Below are 12,063 nucleotides of genomic sequence, written 5' to 3'. Positions count from 1 at the left end.
TGTCATAGAGGGAGAGAAAGTTTTGGAGGAGTAAGCAGCCTTGGAGACGGCAGGGTAGCGGGGAGAAGCATGTATGTGTGAGAGGGAGAGAGGGCCCTAGGCAGGGTGGGGAGTGGGGGACGGGGTGAGTTCTGTGGGCATTATGGGGGCCACCAGCAGCAGTTCCCACCCCCATTCCTTGGCTGGACTTCCCCCTTTCTCTCCTTTCCCAAGACTGAGGCTGCTGGCAGAAGCCCTGCCTCCTCTCCTGGTCCTGTGCTGCCCCCCCAAGCCCACCCTGGAGCCCCTTCCTCTGTGGAGCATCACCCTTCCTTTTTGGACATCTATTGGTCTCACTCCCCTTCTCTGGGGCTTCCATCTTAATTTATTGCAATAATAAAGACTCCATGACTATCTCAGCAGGATTGTCTCCTTTCCTAAAAGTAGGCTCATGTCTGTCATCTCACCAGATCCTCATAAAAAAACATGATAGTTCAGGGACTTTCCTGGTCGTGCAGTGGATAAGAATCCTCCTGCCAATGCAGAGGACATGGGTTTGATCCCTGGTCCGGGAAGATCCCACATGCCATGGAGCAACTGAGTCCATGCACTGCAACATCTGTGCCCACACTCTAGAGCCTGTGAGCCACAACTACTGAGTCTAAATGTTGCAACAACTGAAGCCCGCGTGCCCAGAGTCTGTGCCCTGAAACAAGAGAAGTCACCACAGTGAGGAGCCCGAGAACCACAACAAAGAGTAGCCCAGATTTGCCACAACTAGAGGAAGCCCGTGCCCAGCGATGAAGACCCAGTGCAACCAGAAACAAACAAAAACAAACAAAAAACCCCATGATCGTTCAGTATCCCCCATTTGGGGGATGGGAACTGAATTGCCAGAAGGAAAGAGCAATTTCTCAGTGGGTGTATCGTTGACTTTTTGGATGAGATCATTCATTCTTAGCTGTGGGGGGTTGTCCTGTGCATGCAGTAGGGTGGTGAGCACCTCTGGGCTCCACTCAGTAGAAACCAGTAGCCCTGTGCCCTCCCCTGACCCGGGACAACCAAAAATGCTAACTGGAATCCCTGGGGTAGAGAACCAGTGAGGACATAAATTCAGGCACAGAGATGCAAAACAATACAGCTTGATACCAAATAGAACATCCTTTCTTTCTCATGGTTCTTTCATATGGAGGTTATCCAGACTGGTCTGGTGGCCAGGTCCACGCAGTGTTCAGGGACCCGAGTTGCTCCTCTCTTGCTGAAGGGATGTTGATGGTTGGTGCCCCCCCGCCCCCAGGGGGGTCTTCTGTACCCTGAGGAGCAGAGTGCCAGGAGGTTGGAAGTGGTCACCTGCCCTCTTGAGGGATACTGTGGCTGGCTGGACCCTTAGTTCCCTTTACACTTCACCGGCCAATACTTAGTCACATGGGTACTCCTAGCTGCAAGGGAGTCTGGGAAGAGCTGTATCTTCATTAAAAAAAGTTCCCCTCCTTTAGAATTTTGGTTCAACATGTACACACTGCTATGTTTAAAATGGATAACCAACAAGGACCTAATGTCTAGCACATGAAACTCTGCTCAATGTTATGTGGCAGCCTGGATGGCAGGGGAAATTGGGGGAGAATGGGTTCATGTATTAATATATGTATTGCTGAGTCCCTTCGCTGTTCACCTGAAATATCAGAGCACAGTTAATTGGCTATACTCCAATATAAAATAAAAAGATTAAAAAAAAGTCCTCCCTCCTTGAAAGGGGGAGAACACATGGAGGCAGCTTGCATTCCATCTTTTCTTTTAAATTTTTGGCTGTACCCCACAGGATCAGGGATCATGCAACCAGGGATCTCAGTTCCCTAACCAGGGATTGAACCCATGCTCCCCACATTGGAAGGCAGAATCTTAACCACTGAACCATCAGGGAATCCCTGCCATTCTGTTTTCATAGGGATTTGCCAAGGGCACAGGGCAAGGGGCTGAGATTTGGATCAGATCTCCTTACCCTAGGCCTAGGCTTGCTCTTGAACAAGCCCCATCTTAGGAGTCAGCCAGGACAAAAGCTATCTTCTCTCACCTTGAGGGGTGGGGCTACCCTCCCCGCTGGAGCCAACCCGGGAATTGCAGGGGCTGTCTTGCAGAACCAGGTTAGAGCGAAGCAAGAGGGGCACCAGTGCTGGGCACCTCTCTTGTCTCAACCCGGCCCAGCTCTGTTATTTCTGAGTTTCACTGCCCTGACCTCCGTCTGACCCAGCAGAGTGTTCTGTAGCTTTCGGAGACTCTACCACACTACCGCCCAAGACTCTTGCAGCCACAAGGCACCAAACTGAAAACAGCTGCAATAAAAGGGTTTGCTCCTGGACTCAGGTTCGGCTGGACCCTGGGGCTCAAGGATGTCACCAGTGCTCCATCGAGCCATCCTTCTCTCTCCCCATCTCGCTCAGCCCTGTGGGCTCCATCCAGGTGGATTTTTCTTCTCCATGAGGTGGTAAGTTGCCCAGACAGTCCCAGGCTCACACAGCCCTAGTGCATTGATCTCAGGAGGGAGCACACGTCGTGTTCAAGCAAAAAGTTCCCATCAGCCCCCGGGTTCTTGAGCCCAGGGGATGGGTGCGCTGATCACCAGGCAGCTCCAGCTCCAACCACAGGGGACAGGGCTGGAGTTGCTCTGCTGATCCCATGGTCTGAGGGGTAGGTTGTAGCTGGAAGGGAAGGAAAGGGAAAGGGAAGGGAGGGGAAAGGGAAGGGATGCTGGGTGAAAACCAAGAGGGACTGAGGCTGCTGCTTTATGGAGGAGGATACAAGGGTGGAGAGAAGTGAACTAGGGTGACCCAGGGGATTACCAGTACCTGGGTTTGAGACTGGGAGTCTGGGATGGGGAGAATGGACGGAAACTCTCAGTTTGGTGGGTATGTGAGTCGGGGCTCTCTGTATGGACTTTCAGGGCAGGCAGGGCACGGTGGAGGTAGGTGAGCAGGTGAGTGGGTTCTGTAGGGACCCACTGGAGGGCAGGGTCCTTCCGGTGTCTTTCATTGCCCCACACCAGAAAGAGGGGGGAACCAGCACCACCCACACCACCCACTCAGTAGCCAGTTCCAGACGCCTCAGTGTCTCTGGCAGCGCCAGCCCCAATGTATTCTGAGCTTTCTTCCCTGCAGTGGGGGTGGTCATGAACGTCTTCCTTTACAAGGCTGAGTGGGTAGAGGTGTGAGGCATGGGGGACGGGGCTGGGAGGCCAGGACTAGGAGCTGGGTGCTGCCTCTGTTTATCAGGAAAGAGGAAAGTGCCCTAGCAGAAGCCACGTGCATGAGTTAGGACCAATGACTGCCAGGGACAGAAAAATTCCGACTCACTAACTGACTTGGGTAAGAAGGGGAAAGTTATCATAAAGACACTGGGGTGGTCCAGCCCTGTAGGACAAGAGAGTGGCAGGGACTCAGGACAGCTAGACAGGCACTCCCCCTTAGGACTCTCTTTCAAATCTTCTTTTTTTTTGGCTACATCATGTGGCCTGTGGGATCCTAGTTCCCCAACTAGGAATCGAACCCATGCCCCCTGCAGTGGGAGTGTAGAGTCTTAATCACTGGGCCACCAGGGAAGTCCCCTCAAACCATTTTTTATTCCTGTTTCTGTATACCCATTTCACTAACCACCCCTGCTGCCCCCATCATGGAAAATGCAATAGCTAACTGCTGGCAAATTTTATGTCTTACAGCTCTGGGCACTGGAGAGAGAGTTACCCATCCCTCTCTCTGGCTGCAGGGCTTCCCAGGTGGCGCTTGTGGTAAAGAACCCACCTGCCAAAGCAGGAGACATAAGAGATGCACGTTCAATCCCGGGATCGGGAAGATCCCCTGGAGAAGGAAATGGCAACCCACTCCAGTATGCTTGCCTGGAGAATCCCATGGCCAGAGGAGCCCGGTGGGCTACAACGACTTTGCACGCACGCACTTACTCTCTGGCTGCAAGCACATACATCTCAGGGGAAGGATTCATGGCTCATCCTAGGTCAGATGCCCATTTTAAACTCACCACCTGAGGCTAGGGCAGGGTCCTCTGTAAGGTCCAGCTTGGAACAGGGTCCTCTGGACCTGCCCACATGACCTGAGCTCAGGTCCTCTCAGAACCTGACTCTGACTCCTGCAGTCAGGTCTCTTGGGATGTTATGGAAGGAAGCCAGGGCTCAGAAGGAATGATGGAAATTTCCCCTCACCCCTGGTCCAGACTCATCAGACAATCCCTCTTGGACTATTAGGCTTAACTGACTGAGTCAGGGAAGGCCTCAGACTAGATCTGGCCTGCAGCCAAGTTTGAACAAATGCAAATTAATTGCAACCTTTTTAAGTCAGGAGATTTCACATGAAAGTCTTTTTCTGACTCCCCCCCCCCTTTTTTTTAAAGCTGCACCACACTGCTTGCAGGATATTAGTTCCCTGACCAGGGATCAACCCCATGCCTCCTACGTGGGTGGAAGCATGGAGTCCCAACAATTGCACTGCCTGGAAAATCCCGATTCCTCTTTAAAAATAAAAATTCTGGCCATCCTGGATCTAAAGTGTGAAGGTATTCAAGGTTACGAGCTTCACAGCCTGAGCGGGGTTGGGCGGGTAGTGAAATGGGTGTACAGAAACAGGAGGAGGTTGACTGTGACCCTACCAGAGGCCTGAGCAGTGGCCAGTCTTCACAGTAAGGCTGGCTGTATCCACAAGTCTTGGCAAATCTACCGTCTCAGGTTGCCAAGGAGACTGAAGCTGAGAGGGTAGGGGATTTACCCAAGCTTTCTGCTCTTAAGCCTGGATCCTTTCCCAGTGCTCTCCCCAGGGCCTATCACATTAATATTTATTTATTTAGTCTTTCTTTTTTTTAATTGGAGGACAATTGCTTTACAATGTGTTGGTTTTTTCCATACATCAGTGAGAATCAGCCATAATTATATGTGTGTATATATATATATCTCCCCTCCCTCTTTTTGTTGTTGTTCAGTCATTAAGTTATGTCCAACTCTTTGTGACCCCATGAACTGCAACATGCTAGGCTTCACTATCTCCCGAAGTGTGCTCAAATTCATGTCCACTGAGTCAGTGACGCTATCTAACCATCTCATCCTCTGCCGCCCCCTTCTCCTCCTGCCCTCAATCTTTCCCAGCACCAGGGTCTTTTCCAATGAGCTGGCTCTTCGTGCCAGATGGCCAAAGTATGGGAGCTTCAGCTTCAGCCCTTCCCATGATCATTCTGCCCCTCTAGGTCATCACAGAGCACCAGGCTGGGGTCCACGTGTTAGACAGCAGCTTCCTGCTAGTTATCCATTTCACACGTGATCGTGCACATGCGTCAACGCTACTTTCTCAATTTGTGCTACCCTCTCCTTCCCCTGCTGTGTCCATCAGTCCCTTCTCCACATCTGCATCTCCATTTCTTCTCTGTAAATAGGTTCATCAGTACTATTTTTCTAGATTCTAAATGTTTTCTAGATTCTAAATGTTTATTTATATGTGCTCTTCCCATAAAGGACCTAAGAAGTTTCAGCTGAAGGAGCCACGTACACGGGGGTGAGAAGGAAATATTCTGACTCTGACTCCTGCTGTATTTTTGCTCCTTGTCTTTGAGCTTCCTGGCAGCCAGAGGGAAAGAGGAAACACAAAGAGGTCATTTTATTCCCAGTAGGTGATAGGAGGGAGCGGTCGACCCTTAATGAACGACAAGTGATCTGGCTCTAAATACTAAAAAGAAATGTCTCAAAAGGGATGTTAACAGCAACACAGTAGATGGCGCCTTCAGCATCAATTTTACAAGGTTGACCCAGATGGCAGAGGTCACAGACACAGGCCAGGGTCCATGGAGGCAGATTTTTCCATCTGCCAGGGCTTCCCAGGGAGCAGCTTGATGTCAGGGCCCGACAATAGTAAGTCCTATAAAGCTGTTCATTTAAATTGTGTTTTTAGGGGGACTTCCCTGGTGGTCCAGTGGTTAAGAATCCTCCTGCCAATGCAGGGGACACAGGCCCAATCCTTGGTCCGGGAAGATCCCACATGCCGAGAAGCAAATAAGCCTGAAAGCCACAACTACTAGGCCGGTGCTCTAGAGCCTGTGCTCTGAAGCAAGAGAAACCACTACAGTGAGAAGCCTGTGCCCCAAAATGAAGAAGAGCCCCCGCTCACCACGACTAGAGAAAACCTGTGCACAGCAATGAAGACCCAGTGTGGCCAAAAATAAAATAAATAAAAATCAGTTGCATTTTGGGGGGCAAGTTTCCTGTTCTCAGACACACAACTGAGTTCACCAAGCACTTCTGTGTACCAGGCACAGAGATTTCATAGATGTTTAAAACTCAGAGAAATGCCCCCTGCAGTGCCTGGCATTGTGCTCGGCTCATGTCAGGTTCTTATAGCGCCCTGGTTATTTGTATATTGCTCCCGCCCTGCCTGCCTCACTGGGTTGTGGCAAACGTCAAAAGAGATAGTTGGCAAGAAAGCAGTGTATGAATGGTATACAGAATATAGCTCTTCTCCTGGACCCTACAGAGGCATGTCACATACCTGCTCAAAGCCAGCACTAGGACTGGCACCAAAAATTCAAAGACAAACAGGATATAATCTCCCAATCAGAGGAACTCACAGACTAGAGGGGCAGGTGGATATGGAAACAAATAACAACTGTAATTGTAGCAAGAGAAGGATGGGTGAGAAACTGAAAATAGAACTGAATCCCAGGGAAGGGGGTTATCAAGGAGGATATGACTGCCGATGTGGGTTTTGAAGGCTGAATAAGAGTATTCCCTGTAAAGAGAAGAGGAGCCGGCAAGTGCAAAGCCGTGGAGGTTAGGGAGGACCCAGTCCTTTTTGAGGATTGTGAGGGGTGTCACGTGGTCGCGGCACAGAATACCAGTGCGTAAGTGGTGGGAGAGGAGGCTGAACAAGCCGAAAGTTGTGTTTCAAGTAAGACTTAGGTCCAGGGAGAGAACCTGATCACTCTCTAGTTGCCACCTCCTCCAGGAAGCCTTCCCTGACTCCACCAGCAGCTTTCCCCATTTCGGCCCCAGTCTTGTGCTGTGATTTTGTGCACGTGTCTATGGAGAGCCGGCACAGGGCATCATGCTTGTCGGATGAATGGCACCCATCTCTGTCTTGCCAGGGGCTGCCCAGCTGCTGAGAGACAAAGATTTTAGAGAGGCTTGGAGGCTTCGTAGAGGTCAGCTGTTATGAAGGTTTTAAAAACACTTTGGGAGGTTTTGAAGAGCCCTGGGTGCTCTCCTTTCCCACCATCTGGTTGCTGTCAGGATACAGTGGGTGTGTCTGGGCTGGGCCCAGGACAGGAGGCGGGAATGTGCAGGGTCCCTGCGTAGGCTTGGCTGCAATGTTCGGACTCTGGCCCCGGAGGGCGGCAAAGGCTGCTCATTGTTCTACCCCCTCGTTCTCCACTCGGACTGAGTGAGCCAGCCTTGGGAAGGCTTGAGGGACCAGCTTTGGGAGGAGAGTGGCAGCTACCCCCTCACCCCACCCCACAAAAGACCATCACACGGTCAGCCAGCGTCCTTACCAAGAACCCTGGGAATGCAAAGCCCCTTCTCCTACACCCCAACAAGTGAGGGATGCGGGGCTCAGAATTTGGAGCCCTGGAGACGTGGGTGTTCAGCTACTGGTTCATCGGGTAAAGCCTGGCGAGTCCACTACCCTTTCTGTATCTGCAGCTGTAAACAGCTGGAATTGATGCAGAGGTCCCTGGAAATCACAAGGGTAAATAAAAGAAGAAATCAGAATTATAAGCAATTATTTCCTTTTTTAAAGAGTTTTTTTTTTTTTTTAATGTAAACTGTTTTTAGAAGTCTTTACTTTGTTACAACATTGTTTCTGTCTTATGTTTTTGTTTTTTGGCCACAAGGCACATGGGATCTTAGCTTCTCAGTTGGGCATTAAACCCACACCTCCTGCATGGGAAGGCGAGGTCTTAACCACTAGACCACCAGGGAAGTCCCCAAGACAGTAATTTCAATGGCGAAGGACTCAATTCATTGTATGATGGTTAATGCGTTGGCACTTCTCACTGCATCCTCATAGTCATGCATGTGGGCCAGCAGTGCTGCTCACCAAATACTTCTGACTGTTCAGTTCTTGCACACGGTAGGGTTAATCTCCTTGCTTCCTGGTAATGGCTGGGATCATTCGACTAGTTCTTGCTGGTGAGTTGTGATCCGAAGTCCGGGCCAATGCATTTCATAGCTCCTGCACGCTTCACCACTGTCTCCTTCCTTCTGCTTCAATGACCAGCCCAGCTCCAGAAGGTGGCTGCTTCATCAGCCTGGGTCCCTGAGATGACATGGAGCAGAGCCAAACCACAGTGGACCCAAACCACAGTGAACACAGGCATGTATCAGAAACAAGCATTCAATATTACAAGTCATTGAGATTGTGGAATTGTTTGTGACTGCGACATAAGTTAACCTGTCTTGACTGATATAGTTTCCAATTCACAGATGAAGAAACAGGAGCTCACAGAGATCCACTTGTTCAAAATCTTGGACAGCTGTAACACACCCAGGTTGGAGACTCTAGAGCTCGTGTCACTTGTCTGGGAGGCTGCCACGAGGATTTTTTGCTTGGGTGGAGGTTTGTCCTTTGAGGCTGCTTTCAGACCTGTCAATCTTTCCTTTAGCGGCAAAGAAATGGGTACAGGCACAAGGTGGGGTGGTCATTGCTACTTTGGGCCACTAGAGGGCAGCTGAACCCAAGCTTGCAATTAGAGGGCAGGCAGTTTTCTCTAGGACCCCCAGAATGGGAGAGCGAGCTGGGGAAGATGGGCAGTAGGAATGCCGAGATGAACAAGACTCATACCTTGCTTTCAAGGCCCTAACATTCTGGCACGGAGCAAGATAGAGGAGTTCTAGACCTTCAAGAGGCCACATGAAGGCATCTGGTCCCTATTTAAAAAGGCAACTTGAGGCCCAGATGGGCAAGAGATCTGATAGAAGCTGCTACTGAGTCACTGTCTGAAGAGAGGAGAGAAGCTAAGACCCCTGACTCCAGCTCGGGGTTTCTGCATCTCAGAGATAATGCGATCCAGTGGGATGGGCAGTAAAATCTCCCCCCACACACAACCTATCCAGAAAGAGCTGTGCCAGCCCCTCCCCCAGCCTCCTCTGTTCTTCCGGGAACCAGGCTGGTCCTCAGGCCTCAAAGGCAGGGGAGAAGGGGGGAGAACTCCAGGCAGATCCCCTCCCCCACCCAACCTTCCAGCAGGTTGCCCTGGCAACCAGAGCACAGCCAAGTTTGAAAACCTAAAGCTGGAGGGGGAGAGAATGGATAAGAAGAGGGACAGTCCCTAGGTCCACATATCCGCCGTTCATTGAATCATTTTTTTCCTTTTATTCATTTATTCTACAGAAACTTAAGAGGCTAATCCTTGCCAGGCCCTGGGGGAAGACCCAGAGAAGAATAAAATCCAGGTCCTTCAGAACTGTGCTGTCCAATATGATAACCATAAATTAAAATGAAATAAACATTCAGTTCCATGGTCACTGTAGCCACATGGTATGTGGTCACCAGCTGCATGTGGTCAGCGGCTATCACATTGGACAGCACAGATATAGAACATTCCCATTATCACAGAAAGTTCTATTGGCCATCACGGCTCCAGAAGCTCACTGGCTAAGGGGAGTGACACGCAGGAAGATGGACCAGACCACACAGGATGGTGTGGGCCGCAATGTCCTCATCAGGAGAAAACAGGGGATGAGGCAAAGAGTGAAGGAGATGCCAGAAGAATGCTGAGTCTAGTTCCTGGCTTGCGGTCAGTGCTCAGACAATGTCGGCCATCACTGCCCTACAGTTACTGTAAGGATTGTTTATATCATCTCTCTGAGCAGGCTGCATGCTTCTTCCCAGCCCTGATGTAGTGCTGGAGCATAGTAAGTGTTCAGTAAATGGTAGCTATCATTAGCACCATAATTATTATGACTATTCCTATGACTCATTGGAAAAGACCCTGATGCTGGGAAAGACTGAAGGTGGGAGGAGAAGGGGACGACAGAGGGGGAGATGGTTGGATGGCATCACCGACTCGATGGACGTGAGTTTGAGTAAGCTCTGGGAGTTGGTGATGGACAGGGAGGCCTGGCGTGCTGCAGTCCATGGGGTCGCAAGGAGTCGGACACGACTGAGAAACTGAACTGAACTGATTCCTATGAAACAGACAGAAGAAGACACCCAGCCCAGCCCAAGGGCCAGGGTCTGCGGACAGCCCACAATGCTAGCGCCAGACTGGGAGGCCTTGTGGGTTTCCTCAACCCCAGGGGAGGGTCATCTTCGCAGGCTCAGGGGCTCAGTACAGGGTCCAGCTGGAGTGAGCACAGGCTCAGAGGGATAGTTGTTGAAGCAGACGGCCCCTGCTTTAGTCTCCAGCATGCTCCACCAAAGACCTCAGACGGGTGGGCAAGACGGTCTGAGGGTCAGAGAACTAATCAGGGTGCGCGGTGATGCAGGCAGAAGAGAGGTCAGCTCTGGGACCACCAGAGTGTGGCCGTGTTTGGAGTCTCCCTGTTCCTACTGCAGACATCTCTCCAAGGGTTAGAGTCTGGGGGAGACAGAGGAGATTTGGGGAGGGCAGACAGCAGGGCACCACTCCCCAGGTGCCCTTGAGTCCAGGGCGGCCCAGCCTGGCCGTTAGGAGCCTCCCATGGCCCTTTGGGATTCCAGAGGCTCAGAGCAGCCATTCACTGACGCCCACTGCCGAGAAGCCAGCCCCTCCCTACCCTGGAGCCCAGCCCAGCTGGGGACGTCGCTGGTGGGACAGGTCAGGAGAGCTCTGGGCCCTGGGCCTAAGACCACAAGCCTGGACACTGAGCGAAAGCCTGTGAGGGGACCAGAGGGATGAGGCCCCTGAACCGGTCGCCACCTGAGCTGGCCAGAATCTGGGTGCGGAGGAGGTGAGGGCCCTGCCCTGGGGTCGGCTTCCCAGACTGAGAACCATCAGACCTTCCTTGTTCTCTGACCAAGGCGGGTGAGTGTGGCTGCAGGGAGGACAGGACCAAGTGATTGATGGGGGGCGGGGGGAGGGGGCTCAGTGAGGGGAAGGGATCTGGGGACGTCAGAACAGATTCAGAAATTCTGTCCTCTGGCCAGCCGCGTGTGTATGTTCGTGTGTGTGTACACCGAGGGTAGATGTTTGTGGTTAAGTGCAGGGTAAGTGTGCCTGTGCCCGGGTGCGTGTCGTTGTGAGTAAGGGCCCGCAAGCAGGGCTGCGGGGACATGCCAAGTGGGGAGGTGATAAAGGCCAGGACAGCCTTAGGGACAAATATGCGACTGGAGGGGACGCGGGGCTGGGGCGCCGCCGTGAGGGATGATGAAGACCCCTTGGTGTCCTGCCCTGTCCCTGCTCCAGACCTTAGGGCCTTAGCCACAGAGTCACACTCCCTCGTGAACCCTGCTATCAGCCCTGCACCCCCGCCCCCCAGCATCACATCCCTGTGTTGAAAGCAACAGAAACAACTTTGTTCCAGAAGGAGGGTTCCATGGAGCCCAGCGTGTGCACCAGCTGGCCGTCTGGGCGCTCAGTAGCTCCCCTCGGAGGGTGGCTCACCCATGCAGACCACCAGCCAGATTCCTGGACGCCCCCCACCCCTGCCCCTACTCCCCGTGGCCAGGTGGTCCCTCTGCTTCTTCCTCTGTGCTGCTCAGCCTTCTCCAGCCCCACCCCAGCCCACAGAGAGGCGTCTCTCCTTGCCATGCAGCTTGCGGGATCTCAGTCCCCCCGATCGCGTTGAACTGGGGCCACGGCCGTGAAAGCAGCACACCCTAACTACCAGACACCAGGGGACCCTCTCTCTGCCTCCTCTTCTGTTCCCCCGGTCTCTCTGCCACACAGCCGCGGAGTGACCACCTGCAAGATCCCACCAGGTCCCCTTCCAGGGCCCGAGCATCGTGGTGGCCTGGCCCAGGTCCCAGCACACCTGCAGGCTGGCCTCCCCTCTCCCCCAGACACAGCCTGGAAGCCCATGGAGGGTTTTCAGAAAGACACGACGTTTCCTTGCCCTGGGGTCCTCCGTGTGAATTCCCCCAGCCCCAGGTCAGCCTCCCTCCTTGAACCCCACAGGCTGAG

General features: G+C 52.4%; 1 long non-coding RNA gene across 2 annotated transcripts; it reads right to left on the bottom strand.

Annotated features, from left to right (window-relative positions):
- Positions 1 to 916: 916 nt before the first annotated feature.
- LOC122423853 lies at positions 917 to 8,595 on the bottom strand. 2 transcript variants are annotated; one of them, XR_006264230.1, is made up of 3 exons: positions 8,058 to 8,595; positions 7,510 to 7,691; positions 917 to 1,292 (listed from the first exon to the last, which is right to left on the bottom strand). It is a non-coding gene; the product is annotated as an uncharacterized LOC122423853 (long non-coding RNA). The 2 variants fall into 2 exon arrangements; XR_006264231.1 differs by lacking the exon at positions 917 to 1,292 and adding an exon at positions 6,698 to 7,118.
- Positions 8,596 to 12,063: the final 3,468 nt, after the last annotated feature.

The sequence above is a fragment of the Cervus canadensis genome, chromosome 21, assembly GCF_019320065.1.
Source record: "Cervus canadensis isolate Bull #8, Minnesota chromosome 21, ASM1932006v1, whole genome shotgun sequence".
In the NCBI taxonomy this organism is placed as follows: domain Eukaryota; kingdom Metazoa; phylum Chordata; class Mammalia; order Artiodactyla; family Cervidae; genus Cervus; species Cervus canadensis.
Note: the sequence above shows the minus strand (reverse complement) of the source record. Positions and strands in the feature narration are given on the sequence as shown.